Source organism: Podarcis erhardii, assembly GCF_964252035.2.
Source record: "Podarcis erhardii genome assembly, chromosome: 2".
Taxonomy (NCBI): Eukaryota; Metazoa; Chordata; class Lepidosauria; order Squamata; family Lacertidae; genus Podarcis; species Podarcis erhardii.
This window is the reverse complement of record NC_138498.1, coordinates 107929575-107942592: the sequence shown is the minus strand read 5'-3', so window position 1 is coordinate 107942592 and position 13018 is coordinate 107929575. Positions and strand designations below refer to the sequence as shown.

General features: G+C 46.4%; 1 protein-coding gene across 4 annotated transcripts in view; it reads left to right on the top strand.

Annotated features, from left to right (window-relative positions):
* Window positions 1–13018, top strand: part of PLXNB1 (plexin B1) — a 148799-nt gene that overhangs the window by 46207 nt on the left and 89574 nt on the right. The gene's annotated exons all lie outside the window — the stretch shown is intronic.

Genomic DNA, 13018 nt, shown 5'->3' with positions numbered 1-13018 from the left:
GAGTGTTATTTCAACAGCGAGGAGTGGGAGATTTCCTTGGGGAGGTATATTAAACAATATATACAGCACTGTGACACCTTCCTGATGGAGAATCAAGAAACTACTGGAAACTGATTTGTGATTTGTGTTTTTCTAAAAAGGGGATCTCTGTGAGTAGGTAGGAGAGGAGAGGCTCGGGAGCGACGTGCCATGGCTGTACTAGTATATTTTAGCCAATTCCAACAAAATCTGCAGATGCATATGCAAATTATCCTTCTCCCTTCTGCTAAGGATTATGATGCTGGGATTACTCAAAGCAGTACTAGGATGTTACGCAGAGCATCAGTGCAGACCAGGCAGGGTTTTTTGTGTTGCTGTTTTTTTGCTGCTACAGAAAGCAGGAAGGAAGGAATGGCGCGCGTATATCCTATTTTTCAGAAGCAGTTGGGGCAGAGGGAAGCAGGGAGGTTCTAGCCAAGGATGTGCAACTCAGTGTGCTTAAAAGGTTTGCCAAGAAAAGCTGGATTTTCTGATCTGTTCAAATGACGCAATTTATTTCTTTGCTTAGTTTACTAGGGTTTATAGCTGCATGAGCGATGTTGCGTTTGTGCAGTGGAACTGCCTCTTCTTCTCCCTGTGCAACCCCAAATTCTGCTCCGGGGGGGGGGTGTCCCTCAACCTCTGTGTGATGCTGCTGGAGCATAGCTGTCAACTTACAGATTTGAAAATAAGGGATCAGCAGCCTCAAAAATAAGGGATCAGCAGCCAAAATAACGGATTTTCCAAGCACAGGTATGTTCAACTTCTGAGCCAAAGGCAGAAAGCCCAGCCAGCAGCCAAACGAAGCCTCAAGTGGTGGTTCCCACAGTGCAGCAACCCGGCAAAGGGGATGCAGCAAGGAAAACCACCGTCACCTCTCCGCTGGGAAGCGCTGAGCAAAGGCGAGTCCCCAGGCAATGCGGCTGATTTGATCGGCACAAGGCATGCAAGCTCCACCCCCCAGTCATTCTTCAACTCCTTATCGGGTGAGCAACACAGCCAAGCAACACAGTTGGAGCCTCCCTCCTCCCTGGCCGGCAGGGAGGGAGGGAGAGGAACTGCTTCCTTTGAAACCCAGGAAATTTAAGGGACAACATCAATAAGGGACAGCAGCGGGACACAGTGCTGGGATAAGGGAGTTTCCTGCCAAATAAATGACGGTTGACAGCTATGTGCTGGCAGCCTTGGAGATGACCTGTAGACCACTTTTCACACAGCAGCCCTCACAACACCAATGGAATGTAGAAAAAGATACACGAAAACAGCAGACTTAAAAGCCAAGTTGGGCCCAGCAGGGCCTGGCGTTTTTGCCTGCTTCCTTCTCTTGCAACCCACATGGTGGCACGTATGCATTTCCTTATTTTCCAGGTTTGTGCTCCCGTTGGAATTGGGCAGGGAGCCATGCAGGGTGATGGGATGCTGCTTCCTGGCCCCCCATAGAAAAGAGCCTAGTAGACCTAGGGTGGAGTGTGGGTGGAGAAGAAGTTGACTTCCTGGGCTTGAGGCTCATGGGGAGACATTGTAGGGAGAGGGCAAGCTAGGGATCCCAGTAGAAGGCTGGCTGGGACAAGGTAGACTGCATGTTTTGCAAGCGGAACCTCCCGATTCAGCAGTTGAATAATAATAATAATAATAATAATAATAATAATAATAATAATAATAATAATAATAAAATGTTATTTATATCCCGCCCTCCCCAGCCAAAGCCTCCCCAGCCAAACAACAATAAAACAGTACAAAAGTACAGCACAAACAACACTCTAAAATCATTAATTATAAAATTAATTTATGAAGTCATAAAAAACATGATAGGGATGCATTTGAATTTGAAATTAGGTATAACAGGGACATGGGACACGGGTGGCGCTGTGGGTTAAATCATAGAGCCTAGGACTTGCCGATCAGAAGGTCGGTGGTTCGAATCCCTGCTCCCGTTGCTCGGTCCCTGCTCCTGCCTACCTAGCAGTTCAAAAGCACATCAAAGTGCAATTAGATAAATAGGTACCGCTCCGGCGGGAAGGTAAACAGCGTTTCCATGCGCTGCTCTGGTTCGCCAGAAGCGGCTTAGTCATGCTGGCCACATGACCCGGAAGCTGTACACCGGCTCCCTCGGCCAATAAAGCGAGATGAGCGCTGCAACCTCAGAGTCGGCCACGACTAGACCTAATGTTCAGGGGTCCCTTTACCTTTTATAACAGGCACAGTACAGATATAGCAACAGTTAAATATATATATAAATTAAAACTTAGTCACTAGAATTATCATTTAAAACCGTAATCATTATGATACACAGCTTGTTCCCTGTTTTATGGCAATCGCACAGAATTTGGCTACCCTTAACATAATCTCAGGATCCTTGTCCTCTACCAGGGATTTTAGACATTGAAGTTTGGATTCATTTGGAGATTTTTGCATAGCAGTGGTAATAAATACCGAGCGTATATCCCCGTAAAAACGGCAGCGTAACAAGGCATGAGAGACAGTTTCTTCCTCCATCAAGCCGCAGGGGCAGACTCATTCCAAATATGGTTTACCTTCAAATCTGCGCTACAATAATGCAGATGGCAGCATGTTGAATCTAGCAAGGGTAAATGACCGAATTCAACAGTTGGCATTTCCAGGTAGAAGAAGAGCGATGCCAGTAGTCTCTGCAGAGCTAGGCAGGCCTATAGGCTGACTTGCCACAAGGCAGCCTCGGATGTTAATTTCTAGTGCGTGAGAGAAGCCTCATAGACAGTCCACACAGGAGCAGTCGGAAGTTTTTACATTCTGCAAAAATGCAAAGCATGAATGAGAATGTCTCAATACCGGGTGCTGGGAATCACAGGTGAGGAGAGCAGACCCTTGAACTGTCCCTATTTTTTAGGGTCAGTCCCAGTTTCTGATTTGATCCCGGAATGTCCCGCTTTTCTTTGGACATCCTTATTTTCATCGGATAAATGTTGGAGGGTATGGAGTTACGCGGCCCCCGAGCCTAAGAAATAAGTAACTATGCAGCCTTTAGAAGACATCTGAAGGCAGCCCTGTATAGGGAAGTGTTTTAATGTTTTATTATCTTTTTATATATGATGAAAGCTGCCCAGAGTGGCTGGGGCAGGGTATAAATAACACAATTGTTATTATGGAATAGGATGTCCCCGTTTTCATCAGAGAAATGTTGGAGGGTACGGTGCGAGTGCTGCTGTTGCAACCCAGTCGAGGGCCAGCCCGACCTGCCAACTGAAGATCAGTGGTTTTAAGCCGCCCAGATCCCCAAGCTTAGCATTTAAAATGAAAAACCCTTATGCTTGTCATTGTGCTCCTAATAATCTGTGGGACGTGCCTGGAGAATGCAAGCTAAATGCCTCCCCGCTACTCCCCCCTGCATTCTTATGGTACTTCCTGATACCTGATCTTAATCTCCTCTGCTGTAAATTGAACTTGATGCTTCTTGTAAGCAGTGAAGCGTTAACAACATGGCGCTGCATCATCCAAAGGCAGGCGTGGGAAGGTGTTGTCTAGGCGTATCAACGTGCCCGGCTTAGTTTGTCGTAGGAGCTGCAGTGTTGAGTTCTTGCCCAATACCAGACCAGTCCAGCTGTGCAGATAATACGCCGCAAGTGGGAAAAGCAACTGTCTATGAATGAAGCAAAAGAGGTCACCAAAATATAGAACAGGCGTAGTCAAACTCGGTCCTCCAGATGTTTTGGGACTACAACTCCCATCATACCTAGCTAACAGGACCAGTGGTCAGGAATGATGGGAGTTGTAGTCTCAAAACATCTGGAGGGCAGAGTTTGCCTGATATAGAAGATCCCATGTACAGAAAGCTGATGACAATGTGCCTTTCATGGGTTTTCCATCCAAATACTAAGGATTGTACCATGGGGTATGCAAACTCTGGTTTGCAGAACACCAGGAGTCCATGAACTTCATTCACGCGGTCTGCAGCTGGTCTGTGGATTTGTGGCTGAAGACAGGAGATAGCACATAACATTGCATTAAATGTTCATATTAACTTCCAATTGTATTTTATTGGTTTTTATTTCTTACGTTGCATTATCATTTGAATTAGGCAGCAAATGTTCTGCTCACCTGCCATGCAGTTGCACTAAACCCACTAAAGCTGCAGTTCTATTCTGTACTGTATGCACTTACTTGGGAGTAAGCCCCCATTGAACTCAGTGGGCCTTCCTGCATGTAGGACTGCATTGTAAGTGTCACATAATAGGGGAGTTTTATTGGAGGGATTTCCCCTTAAAGATGACCTAAAGGCCTTTTAAATAGCAAAGCACATGGTAACATGTTCCTGGACTATATACCATCTCGGATGACAGGTGGATGGGAGAGTTAAATGCTGGAATGCTTTCCTGTAAAGATAAAAAATAATAATACTTGAGCCACACACAAAACTTGTCTATTGTGGTGAAAGCCAGCAACCTCCTCCTAAGATCTAGTTTTCTGTACACAGAGAGCACTGAAATCATATCGCCCTCACCTGAAGTATCAAGTGGTCTGGTCTAGAAAAAGTATTTCCACATGATCTGCTGTTTTTTAGACCCATCAGATGGTCTCATTCACTTTAAGCGCAGCTATTGTCTTTTTGTCCAGTGTCTTTTGCTGTGATAGTTTCTGCAGAGCTCATGGAAAAAAAATCCAGCTTCCTGTGGGAATGAGCGTTGGTGTTTGTGACCTTTGGGGCTGTATGTCCCCCCCCCCCCGCCAATCCTCTTTTCTCCATTTTCCTTCCTGGTCTTTGTCTGTTTGTCTTCTCATCTTGTATTTCCTTCTTGGCAACCCTTGGCACCACATGTCATTCCTTCGATTTTGTTCTGTTTTGCCCTCTGCCAAAGCAAAACCTTGAAGGATCTTCTTCCATTCTGCCAAATGCTGGTGGTAGCTTTTATTTCCCTTTTGTCTTCTGTTGGTTGTGTAAACATTTGCAAAGTGGTTCTTTTCAGCCTTCACGGGCATCCCTAACTGCTGCGAAATTATAAAAGGCAATTACTTTTTTTAAAGGTATGGCACGATGCTCCCACTCCCCATGTGCCTGGGCTTGTTTAATGCTACTTTGAAATAATTGCTAATAATTAACCCTATTGTAATATTGTGATCCACGTTTATGGGTGCTGGTGGAGTCAAGGGTTTTAGAAAAACAGAGTGAAATTTAAAAAAAGATAGGTTGGGGAAGCTGTGCTTGGCTTTACTGCCTTTAACATTGGTTAGCAAGACTTTTGAAGATGAATCTAAACTGAATGCTTAGATTGTAAATTACCTTCAAAACCTCGGGTACAGATGTCAAACATTTCTCCAGAGCTGGTATGTGTGTGTGTGTATACAGTGGTACCTCGGGTTAAGAACTTAATTCATTCCGGAGGTCCGTACTTAACCTGAAACTGTTCTTAACCTGAAGCACCACTTTGGCTAATGGGGCCTTCTGTTGCTGCCATGCCGCCGGAGCCCAATTTCTGTTCTCATCCTGAAGCAAAGTTCTTAACCTGAGGTACTATTTCTGAGTTACCGGAGTATGTAACCTGAAGCGTATGTAACCTGAAGCGTATGTAACCCGAGGTACCACTATACACACACACACACACACACAGAGAGAGAGAGAGAGAGAGAGAGAGAGAGAGAGAGAGAGATTTTAATTTTAGTTTCTGCACTTTCTGCACAAATGTACATAACAAAGCCCTGGCAGGTATTTCTCTCAAATGAAAAGTAGTCTCTCCAGAGGTTGCTATTTTGAGCGAAGGAGTGCTCTGTGTGTTGCTGGGGAGGGGCTGGGAAGAGCGCCTGGTAGCCATCTTAAAATAAAAATCACCCCAATCTGTTCCTCTACCCAGGTTCCAGATGTGTGTGTTTTAAAAGGGCAATTATGCAGCTGGAATCCTGGCACGGGGAGTGACTGCTTTTCATTAAAACAACAGCAGGGTTCCATTTTAAGCATTTCATGTAACGGGTAATTTCCCCCTCCGTTTGTACAGTCAACTTAACATTGGAAGAGGCAGCTGGATCAGGCCAGTTGCCTGGCACACCCAGGATTCTGTTCTCACTGTGGCTAACTAGGTGCCCAGTAGAGGCCCAAAAGCAGGACCTGGGCGCAAGAGCTCCTGTGGTTTCCAGCAACTGGTGTTCAAAAACATTACTGCCTCTGTCTGGAGACAGAACAGGATTTGTTACCCCAGGATTGTTAATCCTCGGATTATAATCCCAGTCTATATGACATTTGAAGGCAGGGTGGGGAGTCAGGGAAAGGTGGCTGGGTGGCCACTCTTGGCCCTCCAGGGAGTCCCATGTGGCCCACAAGGCTATTCCCCCAAACTATGCCCACCCTGTCAATCAGCTGGTGTGATTGGCAGGTGATGTCAGCTGACAGGTGGGGTTCAGTTCTGCACTGGCTGTGCCTTCCAACAGGTAATGAGCGGAGCGTTCAATCCAGCTGGGTGATGCTACGCCATCAGGGGCAGATTTTGGTAATCTTCCGTAATATTGCGCCAGAATTGAGCGACCCCAAATGGATCTTCTCAATTATCGATTTCCTCCTTATTTTGCCCCCCTTGGCTCAGCGTCTTGTTCTGGGAAAATCTCCCACGTCACCTTAAATTCTTTGCCGGCGCCAGCATGTTCCCTGCAAGAAAGGTATTGGCAAAGCAGACCCCTCCATGCAGGTTTATTTTGACAGGTAGGTGGGGTCCCACTCACCTGTCAGACACCTTAGGTCAAACTTGACCAGTGAGCAGGAGATAAGAATCTGACCCACTGTGCCTAAAGGACTCCTGGCCCCATCTTAAGGTGTTGAACGGCTGTCTTGCACCATTCAAAGGCCCCTGTAGTCTTCTGCAGGTATGTAAGTTCCCATGTATGAAGCAGAGCTGGGATTGCACTAGCCTGTCTATCACTGGCCCCTCCTAGTGCTTCTGCCCATACGCCTACCAGACACTCACCATATCCTATGCTCCATATCCTATATGTAGGTGCAGTCTGGATAATTGTTCTCTTGTCTCTGAACGGTTGCACAAATGGGGGCCTATAAGTGATAAGATCAATGCATATAGGCTACTCTTCAGGCATGAGACATGCACAGTACTCCATGCTCTGGTAACATCCAGATTGGATTATTGCAATTATCACACCAGGCTCCCCACACCTGGTTTAGAGCGTAGTTTTTCCTAAGAAGGAAGGAAATTGAGTCAGCGGTGTCTGCTTTTGCTCTAGATGTTGTTGAGTCTCGCCTGGATCACATCCATTTGAGATTAACATCCGTGAAGATGTATGGATGTTAAGAGACTGAAATGGGGGGGGGGGGGCGTTAACTGATCCCAGTCACATTAAAAAATGGCCTCAAATGACCAGAACCAGGCTTCAGGTGTTACAGCAAGATTTTTTTTGCCAGTCTTGGCTTTCAGGTCATGTTGTGATACTTTTAAGCTTTCATTGACGGCTATAACCATTGTAGCAGATGGGCAGGAATTCAGTATGGCTTCCAGACAGACTTGTGAATGAGGGTGGGTCTATCCAACAGCTTTTTAGTCATGGCAGCTACATGAAACTGCCATACTCAGAAGCAGTATACTTCTGAATTTGGTTGGTGAGGAACAGCAGAAAGGGGACAATTGCCACCATGCTGTGCTTCAGGCTTCCCCTAAGGACATAAGAATCAGGCCAGTGGCCCATCTAGTCCGGCATCCTGCTCTTTCAAAGGCTGACCTGTGTAAACCCACAAGCCATGAAGACACTGCCTGGTATTCAGAAGCTCTGACCTTGGAGGCAGAACATAGCCGTTATGGCCAATAGCCTTTCTGGAGGGCCTGCCAGGGGCATCTGATTGGCTGCTGCTGTGGGAAGCAAGATGCTGTCAGGACTCCACATGGGCTTGATCCAGCAGGGCTTAGCATTCTTAAGTTAACCCTATTAACGCCTCTCACATGCACCCAGTTTTAATCACTCTCTTCTAGGTCCGCAGAAAAACTTCTGATAGTTTATTTGTGTGTTTCAGTGGACATCATTTATTCCCTGCCCTGTAGTGACTTGTAGGGCAGGTGTGTTAGGGGGTCCGTAACCCTTGCCCCAAGCCCCACAAAAGACCTAGTTATACTAAATGCACCTCGATCCCGCTCTCTTTCCCATCGCTTAGAAGCCTGAAAAAAGAGAGAGGAGAGTGGGAAGGGATGATCTCTGCAGCCCAATGCAGAGTTGCTTGGGAATGCAAGAGAAGCGAGTGTCTCCAGCGGCTTTGTGGGGGGAGGAGGGAGGGAATTCTGAGTGCCCATTATTCCCCAGGAACAAAAGCCCCTCTGTCTGTGCCACCTAAACAGCAGCCAGAGCTGGTGTGATGTGAATCGGCGTATGTGAGCTTCGAGGGCAGCGTGCCAAAGGAGCATCAGTGAGCGCGAGTGTCCCGGCCGTCTTGCTTACTTACCTAAAATAAGCATGGAGAGCTGGACTTTGGAGCTTAACAAAATGCTGGCTGTTATAATCACAAGAGCCATTGTGCTCAATTGCCCTGGCACGAAGGTTATGCACACGGGCGCCTGTATGTGTACGGACCCCTGTGTTCCAGGTAGAGCAAACGCTGGACAGGGGACCGTCAACCCACAAGGAAATCTGAGAGACGTGGGCAGAAAGGTACCACGGGGATAACATGCAACAGGCTTTACATCCCAGAGAAAGACGATCTGCTCTCCAGACCCATCTTCCAGAGTTTTGGCCCGTTTTGCATAGAATTCCTAAACTCTCTTTAAGAATCTGTGAATGGCATTATCAGATTGAACTAACGTCATACGGTGTGCAGGATCCTGTCTTCCAACTGGCTAGGATCAAAAGGACGGTGGAACTGGTTCTGTGACAACAGGGAGACTTTGAGAAAACTGTGTCTGAAGGACAGCCCTTTGGGCTTCTGCTCAACTCTTCCACCAAATAGAGCCCCAGCAGCTCTTGTTGCTTTCGCCATTGCTGTGGCATTTTTTAGACAGCAGAAATGGCAGCCTAACAGGTCACTTACTGCTATTTCACAATATAGAATTGGAAGGGATACCAAGGGTCATTTAATCCAACCCTCTGCAATGCAGGAATCTCAGCTAAAGCGTCCATGACATATTGCAATTTATACATTTTGCTTCATCGTCTGATCTGATACAAGGGACATGGAGAAGGGGCAAAACAGCTCCCCCGGAATGATTTTTAGGATGCTTAAGATTCTCGTCCCTTCGCTGGGGAATTAAATCAAAACAAAAGCGACACTGATTTCGAAGTGATATTGGCAGAGATCTCAGAAGAGTTGAGTAGTAACATCCCTGTCAATAATTTCCCGCCGCCCCGTTTTCAACCACTGTCAAGAAACTGCGTTGAAAAGCTTCCAGATTGGAAGCTTTAACTTTTCTCCCCCTCCACAAGGTCAAGCAAAACGGCAGTAGTAGCAGCAGCAACAAAGGGAGACTTCGGCCCAGAGGACAGCCTGTTCCTTCCCTCCAGCAGGCCCTGAAAGTCGTGGCCAGTCACACTTCGATAACGCTTGTCCTGCCAGGGAATTGGAGTGTGGTGGTGCAAAGAGCACTCCCGGCGTTGGGATTTCACTGGGGAAAGTATCGCCTGGGGCTCTGCTCTCACCACCAAGGCAACTTTGACCTTTCACGCCTTCATAGGCAGTCTCCATAACAACGGATTAAGAACTGGGAGGATCTGTGGTTTTGTCAATAAGACCCGGGTGGTTTTGCACCCCTCCACCGGCCTAGTGCTATTGTCTGCTGGGCTCTGGTTTTTTTGATTTTGCAGAGTTGAACAACTAGCACCCACAAACTTCCCTCCTTTCTGAGAATCACCTTCTGCTCGTTGTTACAACTGCTTCTTCCATTGTATTTGCACTTCTTGGCTCTGCTGCTGCACCTTGCTTAGAGATGATCCTTTGACACGTAACATAAGACCCTGATTATAAGAGATAATTCTTCTCTAGCCCTATGGAATCCACTTCCAGGTTGTAAACACCCTTTCAGCACCCTTGAGGTATGTACATAGTAGATGCATCTGTAAACAGCTGTTGCCATGCAATTTATTTTTCTGATGAGATGAATCTGGTGCCCCCCCCCCCGTTTTTTCACTGGTTCTGCAGATTTATTTATTTTTATTTTTACTGGAGGGTTGGCTGTTTGCAGTGCTGATTGGTTGATGGCTGGCTGTCTATAGTACTAAGTGGCTGGTGGCTGTGAGCCTTCCTTCCTGGAGCAGTTCACGTTTTTACAGAGGAATTCTGAAAAAGCATCAGCTGCAACACGAACACTCGTGCATTTATCCTTTAATTCAGGCACAGGCACACTTGGCCCTCCAGATATTTTGGGACTACAACTCCCATCATCCCTAGCTAACAGGACCAGTGGTCAGGGATGATAGGAATTGTAGTCCCAAAACATCTGGAGGGCCGAGTTTGCCTATGCCTGCTTTAATTCAACACCTTAAAAAACAACAACACCCTTTTTTGTGAAACTGCTCTGGAGAAGGGGGTTTAGCGACTAGATGACCCTTATGGTCCCTTCCAACTCTCTACAATTCTATGATTCTAGGCCCACAACTATTGGTGAGTTCACACTGTGTACATTGCGCAACCCAGTTGCCAGCTGATCAGTTCTGGGCAAGGAAGTCCTGCTCCAAGCACCATAGAACCAGCTTCCTTCAATCTCAGTACTGAAGGAGGATAACTATGTCCATCATAAACATTGTGAATGTATTTCCACAGTGCGGGGGATAGGGGCGGCCTCATATTACAGAGTAGACCACACCGCTTGCCTGCCTGAGATCCCATCTTCAGTCCCCAGTATCTTCATTGTAATAGATACTGGGTAGCAGAGCTGGATGAAACTTTGGAGAACCACAACCAATCAGAGGAGGTAATACAGTGGTACCTTGGTTCTCAAACATAATCCGTTCCAGAAGACCGTTCGACTTCTGAAACGTTTGAAAACCAAGATGCGAAGGGCTGGCTGTAAGTTCAGTTGGAAAAATTGAAAGACACGCAGTGGAAGCTGTTTGAATTCCAAGGCACGTTTGAAAATGGAAGCAATTACTTCCAGGTTTTTGGGGTTCAGAAACCAAAACTTTCGGCTTCCGAGATGCACGAAAACTGAGGTACCACTGTATTGGGCTAAGCCAGGGTGTTTGTGTGTCTTCTTTTTCAGTCCGCAGATCACATTTTCTTCTGGACAACCTTCCGACAGCCACTTTGCAGAGGTGGGCAGGGCCAGGGGCAAAACTAGGAAGAGGAACAAATGTAAATTTTAGCTTTTGTAGAGTAGGCTATTTTCCACACACCTGCTCCTCCACCCACTCTACCCTGTGGTCAGGTTAACAAGGGCCATTCATTAGAATTCAAGGATGCATTCTTCCAGCCAGACCAGAACACCTGGGGCACAAATCAGCACCAGTGAGGGGTGTGGGCTGAGGAAAGTTCCCAAGGCCAGTCATCTAATCCAGGGGTCAGCAAACTTTTTCAACAGGGGTCGGTCCACTGTCCCTCAGACCTTGGGGGGGTGCCGACTATATTTTGAAAAAAAATAATGAACGAATTCCTATGCCCCACAAATAACCCAGAGATGCATTTTAAATAAAAGCACACATTCTACTCATGTGAAACACCAGGCAGGCCCCACAAATTACCCAGAGATGCATTTTAAATAAAAGGACGCGTTCTACTCATGTAAAAACACACTGATTCCCGGACCGTCCATGGGCCAGATTTAGAAGGCGATTGGGCTGGATGCAGCCCCTGGGCCTTAGGTTGCCTACCCATGATCTAATCCAGGCATGTCCAAAGTCCGTTTCAGGGGCCTAATCTGGCCCAACTGTTGTTTAGTCCAGCCCCTGTGGCAGTTTATTTTCTGGGGTAAAATCCTAAAAAAACCTCAACAACTTCAACCCAAAAATATCTCAACAACTCTGGGGTAAAATCATAAAAAGCTCACCAACTTTGGTCGGCCCTCACGGCCCTTCATTTCATCAAATCTGGCCCTCTTTGAAAAAAGTTTGGACACCTTCTAATCCAACCTCCTTCAATGCAGGAATCTTTGCCCAATGTGGGGCTTGAACCCACAACCCTGAGATTAAAAGTCTCATGCTCTACCAGCTGAGCTATCCCAACAATCAGAGAAAGTCCTGGATGGCTTCAGTCAGACCTTGGGGGCTCTGTGTTCACAGGGGGGCTTCCTATGACCAGAAGCAGTTCACTGGATGAAGCCAGTGAGCTAATTTCCTGTTAGGTGGGTTGCTGTTGTTTTCCAGAGAGGGCAGGGCAGGGCAAGGAGGTCAGTTCAGTGCAAACGCACCAGCAGAGGAGCGTTTGCACCACACCAACCTCCCTGCTAAAGTGCCCCTCCCAGCACATTACTGTAACGCACCTGCCAGCTGACTGCTATGAGAAGCAGGATTCTGAATTAGATGAACCTTTAATTTGATACAGCAGGACTTTTTTACATACTTATGAAAAGGTATAGGCAACGTGTAGTGCAATTTCTTAAACTGGAGAGGGAATTATCAGATCATTCCAATGTTTCAGATATGAGGAGCTCCTTTCCCTTCTACATTGCCGGCCGAAGCAAATGGAGAATTATGCAAATACATGCAACTTGCATTATTCAGCTTTTTTAAATGAAGAATTTGGACTCCCTTGATGTAGGCTGAGGATTTTCTTTTGCACAAAGCTTTTGCGGGGAAAGTGACATTTGCCCACCAACTCTAATTTCAGCAGCAGATATGCTAACGAGGTTAATAACATACAAATTTGTTTCAGCTCTTGTTTCTAAGACTCAGTGCTGGTTTAATACTGGACATGCATAGATGAAGAGTTGGGAATCACTGGAAGAACTAAGCTGATCTTGGCTTTTGTGGGGGGAAATAGGACTGATTTGGTTTGACAATTATTCTCTCCCACTTAATCTGTTGATTATGTTGCTCAGATATCTGCGGACGTGGTTCGATTACGAACATGATGATATTTTTTTGGAATTTAAATAACTGCAGAAAAAAACGGCAATTGTGT